This window comes from Peromyscus maniculatus, chromosome 3, assembly GCF_049852395.1.
Source record: "Peromyscus maniculatus bairdii isolate BWxNUB_F1_BW_parent chromosome 3, HU_Pman_BW_mat_3.1, whole genome shotgun sequence".
Taxonomy (NCBI): Eukaryota; Metazoa; Chordata; class Mammalia; order Rodentia; family Cricetidae; genus Peromyscus; species Peromyscus maniculatus.
Window position 1 is genome coordinate 130,112,055 of NC_134854.1, and position 17,114 is coordinate 130,129,168.

A 17,114-nucleotide genomic window follows, 5' to 3' on the forward strand; every position below is an offset into this window, starting at 1 on the left:
CTTCATTGAAAACTTCCCTAGATTGTGACAAGTGTGGCACAACTTGTGTTTCTATTCATAACACTAAGACAACTAAACATGCAAGGGCATTTCCTCCATCCAATCAGTTCTCCAACTTTCCAGAAGCCAAGAGGACAGCCCATAATTCAGTTCAGTTTAGTTTCACATTCCACAGCTTTCAGGATTTAGTTCCATGAGCATATCATCACTTGAGATGTCAGTAATTCCTACTGGCTTTGAGCTGACTCACACCTTCATCCAATTTGACTTTCCACCAGCTTGCTGTTACTTTAGTGGGATACCTGATAGAGTCAAGTCACCAGAAGAGAGTCTTATTTTGGATCACATTTGAGACACAGCCATTTGCTGCATTGGGCCTGGGGCTGCATAATACGGCAGGAGCTCTTGAAGGGAGTCTGTTCACCTCGGGGCTAGGTTAAAGAAGAAAGAAGTACCACAATCCCCTCCAAGAGCATAGCCATCGTGACTGGAAGACCTCTCACTAAGCTCCAACTCACAGTGTAGCCACTTCCCAATATCATTAAGCTGGGGCCCTTTAACACAGTGACTTTGGAGGATATTACAGATCCAAACTACAGCACCTACAAAAGAGGAGAAGGAACCTGTAACTCCACCTCCTTTCCATTTAAGAGATTTGATTTAAAAAAAAGAGGGGGGTCACAGACCCCAGGAAATGCATTTACTGGTGAAACTGAGGGGTGAAGATATAAAGGCTATAACTCAGGCACAACCAAGTGGAAGAGATGGCATGGGATCAAGGAGGAAGAAGGGTGTGTGGAACTTCCATGCCATCCCTGTTACTCTATCTCCCAGCAGCTCTGTCCATTTCCTGACCTAGAAGCTCTTTTAATGCCATCATTTGGGAATTTATATTGATTTCATTGCAGAGATAATGATTGTTTGAATTATAAGCCATTGATGAGTATATCGACCTTCTGTCCTTCTTCCCCTCCTCAGAGGTTGGGGAACCTTTTGGATGCTACCCTACCATCCTAAAGTTATCTAGAGACTGCCAACCAATATCTATCTCACTAGCAACAAGAAAATGATGCATTTATCATTTGATGATCCCAAGGGTTTTAGGAACTTTGTGTCAGGAACAACAGTTAAAGACTAGTTGTTGTTGTTGTTGTTGTTATTGTTTAACCCAAAAGTTAGCCTACTGCAATTCCATGAAAGTCAGTCATGTTAAGAAATTATATCTGAATTATAGTGCTTAATAACCCATGTCCACAAAAGAAAATTCTCCAGTGGATAAGAATATTATCAAAACTAACTGTCCAGAGGCAAGCAAATAACTCCCCATGTACAAGAATAACAGAAATATGAAGTTTTCCATCTAGGAACCAACTAGAGAGCTGGTCTGGTAAGGGCTAGTTACAACCAGTTTTGTGATATGGGATTACATTTATTGTAAGAAAGTAAGAAGGAATTGGGATATAACCAACTCTGTCATCTCAGCCAGGTTACACAACTCTTACAGACTTCAGTCTCCTTACTGTCAAAAAGGTAACTATGCACAGAAGGCTTTTCCAGCCCGTATTCAATGACTAGAAAAGTGATTACTATCACTGAAAGATGATGCAGAGAACTTTTCTCAAACAATCCTACACTTTAAACAGAAATCATACTATTTATTTCAGTTTCTGGCTCCATAGCTTGCTGTTACCCAAACCAAGTAACAATCTAATCTGAAATAAATCTTGAAGGTGATTCTGAAGACCAGGTACTAGGTATTTGTCATTCTTTTTTTTTTTGTTTTTGTTTTTGTTTGTTTGTTTTTGTTTTTTTTCCTTTTATTTTATTTTACAATACCATTCAGTTCTACATATCAGCCATGGATTCCCTTGTTCTCCCCCCTCCTGCCCACCTCCCCTTCCCCCCAGCCCACCCCCCATTCCCACCTCCTCCAGGGCAAAGCCTCCCCCAAGGACTGAGATCCACCTGGTAGACTCAGTCCAGGCAAGTCCAGTCCCCTCCTCCCAGACTGAGCCAAGCGTCCCTGCATAAGCCCCAGGTTTCAAACAGCCAACTCATGCAATGAGCACAGGACCCGGTACCACTGCCTAGATGCCTCCCAAACAGATCAAACCAATCGACTCTCTCACCTATTCAGAGGGCCTGATCCAGTTGGGGGCCCCTCAGCCTTTGGTTCATAGTTCATGTGTTTCCATTTGTTTGGCTATTTGTCCCTGTGCTTTACCCAACCTTGGTTTCAACAATTCTCGCTCATATAAACCCTCCTCTTTCTCACTAACTAGACTCCCGGAGCTCCACCTGGGGCCTAGCCGTGGATCTCTGCATGCAGATTCCTCAGTCGTTGAATGGGGTTTCTAGCACGACTATTAGGGTGTTTGGCCATCCCATCACCAAAGTAGGTCAATTCTGGCTGTCTCTCGACCATTGCCAGCAGTCTTGTACCCCTTCCTGCTTGTGGGTACAAAGCCAAAGATGTCCTCTTGAGCAGCCTAGGACAGAGAAAACAGCCTTCTAAGAAACCAACATACCTTGACAACTTATATCCCTTGTTGGAAAATTGCTGTATTTACCTAAGGATATGTTAACAACTGTTTGATATTCTCTAAGCAAGAGAGAATCCTGGCAATGGCAAGCAAAAATTGGGATGGGAATAAAAATCATGTGCATTTGTGTCACAAGCATAAAGAATATATTAACTCCTACACTGTGCTCATTATAGAGGAATTTGTTGCTTGGTATATTAAGTCTGGGGAAAATACACATTTCTTAATCTGTCAAGTGGCAAACTGTACAATGGTTTTTGAATTAATTTAATAATCAGAAGTAACTAATGCGTGAGAGTATCTCATGTATATTCTTCCCAGAATACTTGATAAATAAAAGTGGAGTCCATTGGAAGCAGCCAGACTGAGATACATTCATCAAAGTTCTTGGTTGTAAAAAATAACATTAATGTTCACTTAATAAAAAGCAAATGTAGACAACCTCATAGGACCAACAGAAGCCTGGAAGAACAGACTTAGCACCACAAAGCAACCCAGGAACTGCCAGAGGCCAAGAAATGAGAAAAACATCAAACACATTGGTGCCAGGGCAGTCTGACCAATATACCACTACAGCTGTTGTTCATAATGGATGATATCCAAGAATACTTCTTGTATCCTTAAATCACTCACTAAAGATTCAAGATAGAACTCCCAGGGTTTGTCACACATCAGTCTTCTGGGAGAAGGAAGCTGAAAGTATTCTTCTAATTCCATAGAGGAAGACAGGCTCTTGAAAGTTTACCCTACCAACATAGTGAAGGGTGGTCTCTTAAAGGAAATCAGGGTACTGTTTAGGAGAACCGGTAGTTTCTTAAAACCAAAAGACAAAGAAAGTTATACACAACAGGGCTTTACTTGCATTTGTTTGGTTATCATTTAAACCTATCCAGGTCATATGATATTATAAAGAAGACAAGCCAAAGCATAGACGATCCCATAAGGCAAGAACTATAATATCTAACACACTCATACAATCTTAGATACCCTAAGCCATTGTACATTAGAAAGAAGGGGATTCTAACATGGTTGTTTGTCTGTATTCAAAATGAGAAAGCTTAAACAGTTGGTTGCTGCACAGATTCCTGCAAGGCCATGTTGTAGATTATTATTTTAAGGTGTGTTACTTTTGTTTATGTTGCATTTGTTTAACTCTGTGAACTTGTGTTACTTTGCCTGTCTAAAACACCTGATGGTCTAATAAAGAACTGAGTGGTCAATAGCGAGGCAGGAGAAAGGGAAAGGCAGGGCTGGCAGGCAGAGCGAATATATAGAAGGAGAAATCTGGGAGGGAAGGAAGAAAAGAGATGGAGGAAAAGTTTGAAAGAAGGAAGGAGTAGCCAGAGAAGGAGGTGGACTCCGGGGGCCAGCCACCCAGCTACACAGCAAGCAACGGAGTAAGAGTAAGATTTATAGAAGTAAGAGAACAGAAAAAGCCCAGAGGCAAAAGATAGATGGGATCATTTAAGGTTAAGCAAAGCTGGCAAGAAACAGCCAAGCTAAGGTGAGGCATTCATAATTAAGAATAAGCCTCCATGTGTGTGATTTATTTGGGAGCTGGGTAGAGGGCCCCCCAAAAGAGCAGAAATAAACAACAACAAGGCCAGTCTGAGATACATTACTTGGGTTATTGTTTTTCCTCTCCACCATTCAAAGAAAGAGGGAAAACATAAGTCACGTATCACCAGGAGTCCCAGACTCTTAAATTTAGATCCCTCAGACATACAGTGACAGCTAACAAAATCTTGTGGTTTAGAGTAATGTAAGTATCTATAACTGCTCGTAAGCCAGGTTTTCAATAGTAATTCCAAACAAACGGTTTAGGTTAGGAGTCTCAGCCTCAGATCACTGGCAGCATGCCCTTTGTAGTTATAGGCAAGCTCTACATCTTCTACAGGAGCTTAGCCAAAGCATATGCTGAGGTCTACAAATGGCATCATGGGGTGTCATTACTGCTGATAACACTGCTGTGAGCTGATGTGTTTCAAAAACCATCTACTCCAACTTTTCCTACTTCACCAAAAAATAAGGTGTAAGTTGTGATAATAAAATTTATTATAGGAAGTTTTGAAGTACAATGGGCAATTTTCTTGGTTTTTTAAAGTCATTTCCATTTTGTAATATAAAAATTTTCATGGGCTTTGTTTTTATTTGGTGAAGAACTCAGTCTGGATGATTTCAGTCAACAATGACAGAACTCTTAGGAAAAAAGCACCAAGCTATTTTGGTTTATATGCTTTTTTTAAATCAGCCACTCAAGGATACCCTGTTCTCCTAACAAAACACACAACCAATTTGAATTGTTTAAAGTCTTCAATTTGGCAAGACTTTAAAATACCACACCACGGTTTCAAAAATGGTTAAATCATGAAAGATTGTATAGACACAGAAGAGAAGATGTGAAATGCTGCTATTTCTCAGGGGAGTCTCTGAGTTTGTGTGAGTAAGGACATGAAATAAAACAAAACTAAACATACCTGGGGGGGGAGATACATGCTTAAAAACAGGGCACTACTGTTCCCTTCTTAAGCTTTTATTGACTAAAACAATAATGTTCAGTTGTGCCTACAAATACCACAGCCCTTTTTAGAGTCTCCCATGTCTGCCTTGTAAGTAACTAATCCTTTGTTATTTGTTGATATCCTACATGCACTAAGTGTTACCTTCCAGTCCTGAAAGAACATGAGCCTAAACTGGGAACTCAGGTGGGCTTGCTCATAACATGCAATGTGGATGTTTAATACTTCCAAAGCAACTGGGAGGCAAGGGAGCTTGAGGCTAGTCCTGACTATTTCCAGAATACATTGCTTAGCCTTTCTGCCCCTTTGCTCATCCTATTTACAATCACAGGTTGAATACATGTATTGCTTTTATCGATAAATTTTTCCATTTTATAGAAGTAAATTTACATCAAGAAGCCTATATGTGGAAGTCGAAGGGAATGTAAATTATTGTGTCTTTTTACCTCTAAATAGAAGTAGTAATTGGAAATTTATTTCGGATAATAAGTGTTTTCTTTATGGCTCCTGCTTTTTCTTTTTACCTCCCACAAAAACTCTCTATATAAGTGTTGGGTGGAGTCTTTTTATTTTTCATGCCACTCACGTATTCATTCATGCAACGTGTTTATATCTGCTTGGGTATATTCACTGATACAGACAGAACTCACAGCCTCACAAATCAATTATGAAAATAAGAATTATTTCACAGAATTAAATACACTCCAGTGGGAGGATTAAAAGTTTTCCTGGCAACATTTAAGAATGGTGCCTCTTCCAAACTTCTAGGATCAAGGAAAGGCATAGAGTTCAAGCTGAGTTGCAAAAAGTGAGAATTACTTCTCATTTAAGGAACTGTAAAGGGAATCTTCTGGGCAAAACATATAGCCTACATGACATTTCATAAGCAAGAGAGCATAATATAATCAAGGAAAATAAATTTTTGTAGCAAGAGATAAGGCTAATAACATCAATAAACACATCACCAATGTGTGTATATATGTGTATATATGTTTGTGTAGATAGATAGATAGATAGATAGATAGATAGATAGATAGATAGATAGATAGATAGACAGATAGAGTTAAATGTCAGAATAGCATTGATCAGATTAATTTCTTAAAACGAACACTGGTTTCAGTTCAGCGAGTGGCTTTAAAAACAGTAACATGGAAAGTATAGAAACAAGATGGACAGTGGCTGCAGTGACCCACTGGGAAACAATGGATATTTCAGTAAGGGTAGCAGCAATATATATATAGAAGAAAGGATATGAAACTGTCAAAAATATATTAAGGAGCATCAGTAGGACTTGAAGACTAATTATGATAGGACAAAGGAAAGAAAAGAATCAAGGCTGACATTCAATTTTCTTGCTTGGACAATTATTTGATATTAGGGCCATTCACTTTAATCTTGAAGTTTAAGAAATTGTGAAGTCAGGTTTGAGTTTCCTAAGTTTGAAGCACCAGTTCAGGAGAGTGCTTAATAGGCCAGCTTAGACATACAGGTGTGAGTCATCCATGTATCCAAGTTGAGATCAGAAACAGAGAATAAGCCAGGAAAAAGGACATCCATACTCCACAAGAAAGCCCTCAAGGACAATCTATCAGCAAATGGCCAAATTAACTGTTACAATACTTTATAGAAATTATGTGAGTAGCAAAAAAAACAACTAAGAGAAATGTTTTATAGTAATGTGCTACATGTAAGAGACCTACAGTAAAATCAAATGTGTTAGCTTTATATACTTTGGGGATTATCCTGGAACTTCTCTTGGTATTCTTAGAGGACCTTGTGCTTCCTTATGACCATGGAAAGCTGAGACAAGAAACAAGAAAGAATATTTACTGATAGTTTTTATGTCAGTGCATCCCATCTCTTTTTAAGTGACCTCACTAAAATATGTAAACCATCTCCTCCCTTATTTCCCAGTGCTGCTTTTAATTACTGCATGCCCTCCCTCCCATCATACCTACTTAGCTTTAAGATGGTTTCCATGGCAACAGCAAAAGGACTCAGAAGAAAAGACAAATACACTAATATCCCAAGGTGTGCTACACATTTAAATTAAGATATCAGCTGTAGATTGCAACGCTACAAATGAAGATAAGAGGAAAGCCATCTCTCCAGCAAATAGTGGCAAGGGATCAAAACATGAACTAGATTCCTCATCTGTTCTTTGGTAAAACTTCACAAAGCTGGAAAATTAATAGAGGTAGTATAAATCTTATAACAATCAGAAAAACTACAATGAGAAAATATAATTTTTCCTATTGAGCAGGTCTACAGAAAGGAAAACAGTATTCTCATATGTGTGTGTGTGTGTATGACTATTTATTTTCTATAGCAGTTTTATGTTCAAAGCAAAATAAAATCAGAATTCCCACATGCTCCCTACTCCCCATATATACAGTCTCCACCACTATCAACATCCTGCACAAGAGTGGTACATTTGCATCGATCAATGAACCAACACTAATACACTATTGTACCCTAATGTCCATGGCTAACATCAGGGCTTGCTCTTGGTGTTGTTCATCCTATGGATTCTGACAATTGTATAATGGCATGCACCCACCATTACATTACACAGAATCACATGGCTGTTCTAGAAAATCCTGTGTTCTACTTAATCTTATTACCCTCTTCTCAAACCCAGAAATCACTAATATTTTTCATTATGTTCAAAGCTGTGCCTTCACCAGAATGACATATAGTTGAAATCAAACAGCATGTAGCTTTTTCAAACTGGCTTCTTTCATCTCATAAGATGTATCTGCAGCTCCTCCAGATCATTTAATGTCATACAGCCCATATCTACACAAAGCCAAAAATCACTCATCATATGGATATATTGCAATTTATCCTCTTAACTACTAAGAAGCAGTTTAATTGCTTACAAGCTTTTAAATGGGTGGCTATAAATTCCTATGTGGTGGTTTGGGGGGACTTGGGTTTTCAACTTTAGGTGGTAAATGCCAACGAATGAGTTTACTAGATCACACAATAAAAGTTTATTTTGTAAGCAACTGCCACACTGTCCTCCCAAGTGGCTGTATTTCCGCCAGTGCTTTGCACTTGCACCACCAGTGAAGGACAACCGTCTTCCACCTCCTCACAGCATTTAATGCTGCCAGTGTTTTATATTTTCACCAGCCGCCATCTCAGTAGATGTGCTATGACATTGCTGTTATAAGCTGAGAATCTTGTCATGTTCTTGTTTTCCTTCTGTAAATATGGGGTCCTCTATCCAGTTTCTTCCCATTTTTAATGGCATTGTTCCTTATCCTATAAGTGAAGTTTTTGAATTCCTTATGCTTTTAGCTGGTCATGATGGCACATGCCAGCCTTGTCTACATAGAGTGTTCCAGGCCATCCAGGGCTACATAGTGAGACAAAAACAACAGAACAACAAAAAAAGTGAATCTCTTATCGTTTCAGATAAGAGACCTCTATCAAAAGATGTCATGTGCAAATATCTTCAACACATTTTATTCTCGTTTTATTGCATTGTCAATGGCAGAGCTGAAGACTACAGTTTAGTGCATAGTAACATTTCTTTCATAGACTATGTCTTTGGAGGTATAGTTAAAAGCCCCACCATCTACGTCTTCTCCTGTGTTGTCTCCTGGAAGTTTCATAAATTGGAATTTTTATACATATATCTATAATGCATTTCTGGATAATTTTGTGAAGGTAGAACAAGTGTGTAATATTTATGTAGAATCTTTAGTATTATTTTACTTTGTTTCCAACTGTAGGTTTGACTTTTTGAAGCATGCTGTTTTAAATTTCATACCTACGAAACCAATCATTGAACTTCTTTGAAAGTACCATAAGAAAAAAATTAGAGACTTGGTCAAGGATGTGCATCTAACACCATTATATAATGAAATATTAGAAACGGTTTGTCAAGAAAGTATTACCTGGTTAACTATATTATAACTAAATGATAAAATGTTATAAAACTACTTCTGGTAAGGTTTTAAGTACTTTTTACCTCTCTGCAACGAGCTATACTAAATATTATCGCTAGAGTATGGGATGTAGGCTATTTGTATTTTATTCCATATACTTTATGAGATTCATTTATGATGAGAAAATAATTAAGATATTTTTCCTCAAGGACTTGAACTGTCAGATGATCCTTTATAAAGAGCTATGAAATAAAATTGAAACTTGCAATAAGAGATGGCATTCTTCAAAACACTGGACCAAAACAATGAAATGATGCCCTGTTTCATTGTTATCACAAAGTAGATTTAAGCACCCAAAGCACACATAAAACCCTGCAGCTGAAATCTGTGGAAAGTAATTAGTAGAGGTTGGTTTATTAGAGAGAGAATTTAACGATTAGAAGAGAGATTTGGGAGTTAAGAACTACACAGCAATGGTATAAGAAAGAAATGGATTCAGTAACTAGAAAAGGGTATAATCACTGTGTAATATAATCCCTCAATGTAGACTAGACTCCTCACCTTCTCAAAGTCTGCCATAATCTATTATATACAGCCTATACCAGTGTCTGTCATTTACCCCCACTGTGGACCCTTTGTTCCCAAATAATATGGACACTTTGTGTTGGCAAGATAGATCTTGGATCAAAGATGGAAGACCCAAATTAAGTCCCTATACAACTACCTATTTAGAACATGACTTGGGTAAATAGTATAGACTATATGACACAGATACCTCATCTGTTTATGATACAACCTCTGACTCCACCACAGTCATTATGAAGAGCAAAGAAGGATATGCATACTAAACCACAGAAGTTCTAAATGTGTATTTGTCTTTCTTTCTTTTTTTTTTTTTTTTTTTTTTTTTTTCCCCGAGACAGGGTTTCTCTGTGTAGCTTTGCGCCTTTTCCTGGAACTCACTTGGTAGCCCAGGCTGGCCTCGAACTCACAGAGATCCACCTGGCTCTGCCTCCCGAGTGCTGGGATTAAAGGCGTGCGCCACCACCGCCCGGCTAAATGTGTATTTGTAATAATATGATTTTTCATTCTATGAACAAGACATTGTTTGGCCTCTGGTAGCAAGTCAAGATTAAAACTTGAATCCCTGGTTGACAGGACAAATGATAGTCTTGTGGGTGAAGCAACCCCTTCCTCTCTGGCTGCTCTATGTTTGATGCTCCAAAATCAGGGTCCCAAAAGCAGATGGCTTTCCAAGGTAGGTGAGGGACATTCATTAACTAAAGTTAACATGCACCTGTGTTTCCAAGCTGGCACCAACCAACAGGGCTCTAATGTACTCCCAGCTCTGACTTTCACTCTGTATTGCTTCATATGTCCACCCATTTATTCACTGAAAGATTATGTGCCAAGCTCCAGACATAAACCACAAACAACAGAAATTAGACAAAGCCCTGCCTGGGTAGAACCAACACCAATAGGGGGAAGCAAATTGAATCACAGGACCATACAAAAAAATTAAGTCAATAGCAATAGAAATAGAGATTGGGGATTATTCACAAGGTTAGTTGAGTGGCTGATATGGACTGAGGGGTTTAGAGAAGGCTCTCCTGAGCTCAGATCTGAGAGAGAAAAGTGAAAATAAAAGTAAACAGATCACCTTCTGTGCTGATAGCACCCTCACCAACATAGTGAATGTTCCTAACACCTGAGGGACATTCTGCTAGAAATGTGGCAAGTACCAACCTCACAAACTTGACACAGTACAAGAAGGGCAAGGATTCTTGGTATGACCAGGGAAAGTGGCGTGATAACAGGAAACAGAGTGTCTGTGGTGGGCAGACGAAGCCTATTTTCCCCAAAAAGGTTAAAACTACAAAGAAGGTTGTGCTGAGATTTGAGTGTGCTGAGCCCAACTGCAGATCTAAGAGGATGCTGGCTAGTAAGAGATTCAAGCATTGTGAACTTGGAAGCAATAAGAGGAGAAAGGGCCAGATCCCATTCTAAGCCAATTTTGATATGAAGAAAATAAGACAATGAGCTTTTACTTAAAAAAAAAAAATGAAGTAAATAGATTAAGTAAGCGTTTGTGTGATTGATGGTCCAGTGGCAGAAAATACTGACATTCAAGAAATGGAATGAAGGCATGTCGGAGCATAGGTCATGAGAACAAATACAACACAAGATAAAAGTTAAAGAATACAAGTCAAGTTAAGTGGGATGAGGGAGAAGAGGGAGAGGAGAATCACCAGAAACAAATTTTGTTCAAAAAATTGCGCAATGAAACTTAATACTGTATATGCTGGATTTAAAATAATATAAACAATGTCTGATTGTTCTACTAGAAGGGAAGTAAGCATGGAATTAACATGTGTTACATATCTTGTATGGGGGAAAAAACACTCTAATATTTAGAGAGCTTGACAGGAAAGTGAAGAAGACAGCCTCACTTAGAGATGCAGACTAGCACAGGCAATAAGGAGGTATCAGAGAATGTGTTCCAGCACTCTATGGGTAGAATAAACACAGTGATGGGAGGAAAGTGGAAACAAGAATTTCAGTTAAAGAAAAGGAAAAGAAAAGTGATGGTGCAGATGTGAGCATCAGAATCAGAATCCAGTCTCGGAGAAGTGCAAATTGAAACCAGGACCAAATCTTAAGAGTATAGGGTTGAGAGGCAGGAAGGTGATGAATCTGACTTCATTTGCCACACTATAGGCTCATAGACAACAAAGATATATCATGACAACTTCTGGGAGTCACATACTTTTTATGGCCAGAGAATTTAACCTCTGCCAATCTAACCCAGATGTTTAGAGAAAGCCAATGACAAGGTCCAAAGAACTTGCATGAGCTGAACTGGATCCCTTTACTGTATGAGCTGCTTCCAAACAAAGAATGAGAACCACTCCCTGGTTTCAATTCTGGCTCTATTACCAAGAGATGGAATTTAGGATAGTTACTTTACCTCTGAGCACTTTGCTTTCACTAACAAGAAGGTAGCACTCCTAATTTCTACTCCCCCTGTGCTTCACAGAGCTGTGGTAGTTCATCCTGGATCTGATCTGAAAGCCTCCTTCCTGAAGGCTAGCTTACATGGTAGATGAAAACTCTATTCAAGCTTCCAAAGGAGGGAAGCAACCAACAATCCTACCCAGCTACAACACCTGTGAACCATAACAATGACCAGCATGACACAATAACCTTAAAGTTCAATAGTGACACACATTCACTTGCTAATAATCAACATCTCTCTAATTGGACCTAAGACCTGCTCAACAGGAGGTAAATCATACCTGGTACTGTAAACCTAGCCAACTACCCAGGGCTAGTAAAGTCATGGATCTTGTAGGAGAACCTATAGTCATCACTTTATTAACCAGAATAATCTCTTACCACATTTTAAGTATTTATCATTATACCCACAGAGAAGTATAGTCCTCAGCCTTCATTAAGAAAACTTCTCAGGGTCTAGAAAGATTGCTCAGTGGTTAAGTCCACTGGCTGCTCTTCCAGAAGACCTGGGTTCAATTCCCAGCACCCACATGGCAGTTCACAACTGTCTGTAACCCCAGTTCCAGTGAGTCCAACACCCTCACACATACATGCAGGCAAAACACCAATGCATGTAAATATAAATAAATAAATAAATTTTACAAAAAAAAAGAAAACTTCTCTTTGAAACAGAAGGAGACAATTACAAAAAACACAACCAATGAAAGTGCAGAATTGTGGAGCCCAGTCCCAGCGGATGCATCTACAACACAACTCCCACACCTAAGGCTCAGAGATCACTATATAAAATAGGATAGAAAGATTGTAAGAGCCAGAGGATTGAGGGGTTTGCTGTGAGATTGTGTCTATAAGCCATGTCAGAATCTACACCCATTAAACTATCACCAACATGACTGCCTAAACATGAGCTAAACAAGGACAACAATGACATGCCAAAGTGTACAGGGGGAAAACATGAGGCCTCTATGCAAAGAACTACAGGCAGCCAAGATACAATGAGTGGGAGATACAGTCTTCCCTAGGAAAGATCACAACCAATTGGTTATCCAATACCAAATGGCCATTCCTGAAAACATACATACAAGTAACATTATACAGACTGAGCAATTTATATTTAGGAACATATATGTATATACATATACATATATGCATATAACAACAATTACTGAAAAAGGGGGCCATGAATTTAAAAGAGAGCATGGAAGGGTATATGAGAGCATTTAGAGGGAGGAAAGAGAATGGATAAATTATGTCATTATATTAATCCCCAAAACAGAAGAGAAAAACAATTAAAGAAAAGAAGCAATGAATTTGAAAGAGAGGAAAGTGGCAGTTCATGGGAGAGTTTGGAGGGAGGAAAGGAAGAGATAACTGATGTAATTACATTATAATCCAGAAAATAAAGTAATTATTTTTAAAATTTAAAAAGCATAATTAATCCAAGTGCCATTCGATATTTGCATTAGTTAAATAAATCATGGACCACAACTAATAAATTTGTATTAATTAGCAATAAATATTAATAGGATGCAAATTTTTTAAGTTGTGGTGGCCCTCCCTACATGTGCCTGTTTTTCCATCCCTTGCTTTTGCTCACTGTCTCTTTCCTTTCTACACATGCAGTCAGCATTGAAGACTTTCTAGTCTTAGAAATCAATGTCTGTGATGGTGGAACTCGGTTGTCCCCATGACTGGGTTAAGAACTGACTTGAACACAAGAAACAGATCTGTGCCTGGGGGATATTTCTAGAGAGGAATGGCATGGTGAGACAATGACTTCAAAGGAAAGATCCACTCTCCATATGAGCCATCACCTTCCAATGGGAAGCCCAGATAAAAACAGAAAAAATAACCAGCATGTAGCTTGCCTTCCCATCTTTCTGAGCGAAAGAGAGTGTTATCTCCTGCTGTAGCAGAAATCTTCCATGACATCAGACTCCAGCTTTGTTGGCTCAGTACCATTTACTCTCCATGGATCTTCCAGGGTTCCTTGTCAAATTGGACTACCGAAGGATCCAGCTTCGTGTATTGAGCAGCTATTGGTTTTTCTGACTCTACGGCATGTAGACAGCTACTGTTGGGCTACCCAACCCCATCATCAAAACAGATCTAGTAAGTCCCCTTTAATAATATATGCATCCATTCTATCAATTCTGTTCTGCTCAGGAAACCTGCCTAATGAAGTGCCTGTTGCTTGAAATAATCTGCTCGCTGTCACAATAGAGTGTCTATCTGCAAAGCAGCTGATATTCCTGAATCTACAACCCTCCTCTTCATCAGGTGACTTCAATGCTAAAAATAGGGACCTGGTGCCAAGAGCCTTGTCTACCCAAATCATACTTCAATCAAGTGACGGTACAAAAAAGAAAAAAAGAAAAGAAAAAAGAAAGCAGCTGGATCAAACCAAAATTCAATTTCTTTTTCTTCTTAAAAGAAAAAAAAATGTGTTCAAGTTCTTCTAATTTCTATATAAATGGCTTCAAACACAGGTTATTGCAACCCCCTGACAGTATCTAGTGAATGATGGCATTATCTAAACAGGACCACTTGGAAACAGAAAGCTTTGGGAAAAAAAAAAAAAAAACATTTAGAAAACAGGAGATGAAAAGCAAGCAAAAAGGTTAATTGCGGAAATTGTTTAAGTGACTACAACCTGCATTTTTTTTACTAGCAAATACATCCTTTCCGCAATTACCAGTTTGAAACACCAGATCTTAAAATCAATTCCCAAAGCATTATCCCCTCAATCAGCTTTTGTCCAGAACATAGCCAGTCAACAAGCAGCCAACACAAATGTAAAGCTAGGAAGCACTACAACAACATGACCCCTGCATTTACATTGTAATTATCTCTCAACTTAGCAAATAGCTATTGAGTGCCTGCCACACATACAGGATTACAGTGTGTAACAAATAACAATTTTGTTCCTCAAATTAAAAGATGAAGCATGAAAGACATTCTGATAGTCTGGGGGAATGGAAACAAAAAAAAAAACCAGCATCCTAAAGAATCAAAATAGTTTATTTCTACTACCTCAAATGGCTGTGTATCTCTCCCATACATGTCTATTTCAAATCCCTCATGCTTATAAAACTTAAATAACTCTGATAACTAAGTGGCTGGAATCTTGAGTCTCTTTTCTTACTAAAAATCTTATCTTTCTGATAAAACCCACACTGGACTAATTATCAGGCCCATGTCAGACATACAATGAGAACCATTCTTGATCTGTACTATTTCTGTTAAAGGCATCTGCCTCTATTGCTATCAGAATAAACAGACAGAATACTTAATATATTGTTATGCACAGTTAATGTAATGTTAGAATTCTTGCTCACACCCTACACCCTTTTTGTTATTTTTGTCAACTGAAATAATTATGATTTGACATCTTCAGTCACAACTGTAGGGCTGGCCTTAGTGTATGGCCTTGTGGTACAGGGACTCATTAGAAACCCCCAGAGTAATTAAATGTTCTTTTAAAATGCCTTCACTACATAAGCACTTTACTTTTTTTCTCTGTTTTCTAATACCTTTTAGTTGACAATATTACACAAACCATAAAAATTGGTTGAGTTAGAAGCTTTTAAATAGTACCTCCAAATCTTGACCCTTCCATATTCCCAGTTAACATAAGACTGTGAGTGGGGAGCAGTAATATGGAGAAGCATGGCACTAACACGTAGGTCACACACATATTTAAGGAATAATGACATCTTTCCTTATATGTAATGAGACCCTTGTGAGATATATATATATATATATATATATATATATATATATATATATATATATGTTCTTGTTGTATGTCCAACATGGGCCTGATAATTAGTCCAATGTGGGTTTTATCAGAAAGATGAGATTTATTGTAAGAAAAAAGACTCAAGATTCCAGCAACTTAGTTATTAGAGTTATTTAAGTTTTATAAGAATGAGGGATTTGAAATAGACATAAATTTATTATGGGGTTCTATGGGGAAAACAGACTCACTGATAGAGGATAATGTAAATCCAATTGCAGAGTCCTTGGAAATCTGGGTGCCAATAATACGCTGCTTCACACCACCTGATTCCGTCTTCACCACCCAAGAGAGCATTGCCCCCTTTCTCCTCCCTTTTAAGTGGTCAGATAAGTAGACAGATAAGAAGCACTACCTCTATCAGGCCTGATAGCTCAAGGCCATGAGCAGAGCAAATAACCACAACTCTTACAGTTTCCACTAAGTTCAATTATCTGTCCTTTTCAGGGCTACAAGCCCCTGAACAGCTCTGTATTTTTAAGCACATACCATGTACCATGGTTTCAAAGCAAATTCATCGCCTGACTTCATGCTTCAACTGTTAATTTCTACCTTGATACTTAAACGAATGCTATGGAAATAGCAAAACAATATGGCAAAATGTGACAAAGCAGGCCTATATTTACACTGCCCTAGTGACCAGATGGTAAACCAGTGAGTCAGCAGAGCATAAGGGGCAGTCAAAGCCAAAGAATTCATTCACAGTGCGACTACATGTTCTCTAATTTCCACATTTGTTCCCATCTACTTTGAGCTAATATGTCCTTGGTGTTTCCAAGAGCAGCAAAATCCATTTATTCAAATATTCGACTCTGTGCTAAACTGAAATCAACTGGCCTCAAAATACCAATAAAGATTTCTATGTAAAGCTATTAAATTCAATATTCTGAAACTAGAATTTAGGATTTTGTAGAGTGGCAATGGCCGCTATTCGTTAAGTTAAACATTCAAGGACTTTGATTATAACCTATTAGAGTAGATAAGCATTACTAAGACAGAGCAGAGCGATGAGGAGCCCAGCTGGGGATTTAGAGTAGGTGGGGGCTGGGCACAGGCTTAGATTTATTGAAGTCTGAAAAAGCCATGAGTTAGAGCAAGTAGCTGACATTAGACTAAAATTAGAGGAGAATGCTTCAGCATAGAAAAAAAATGACTAGAAACCTATAAGGAAATCAGTAGTCCATTGGCCACAGATGAATATCTAGCAGAAAAAATAAAATGACCCAATGACATTGAAATCAAACCTTTCATCAAGTGTGAAGAGAACTTGAATCACACCATCCCAGGTTAGAATCAAAAACTCACAGCCTTCTGACACGTGTGCCCTCAGATATCCCTC

General features: G+C 38.4%; 1 pseudogene; it reads left to right on the forward strand.

The window, feature by feature from the left end:
• Positions 1-10,252: 10,252 nt before the first annotated feature.
• Positions 10,253-10,968, forward strand: LOC107402621 (large ribosomal subunit protein eL42-like; annotated as a pseudogene).
• The last annotated feature ends 6,146 nt before the right edge of the window (positions 10,969-17,114 follow it).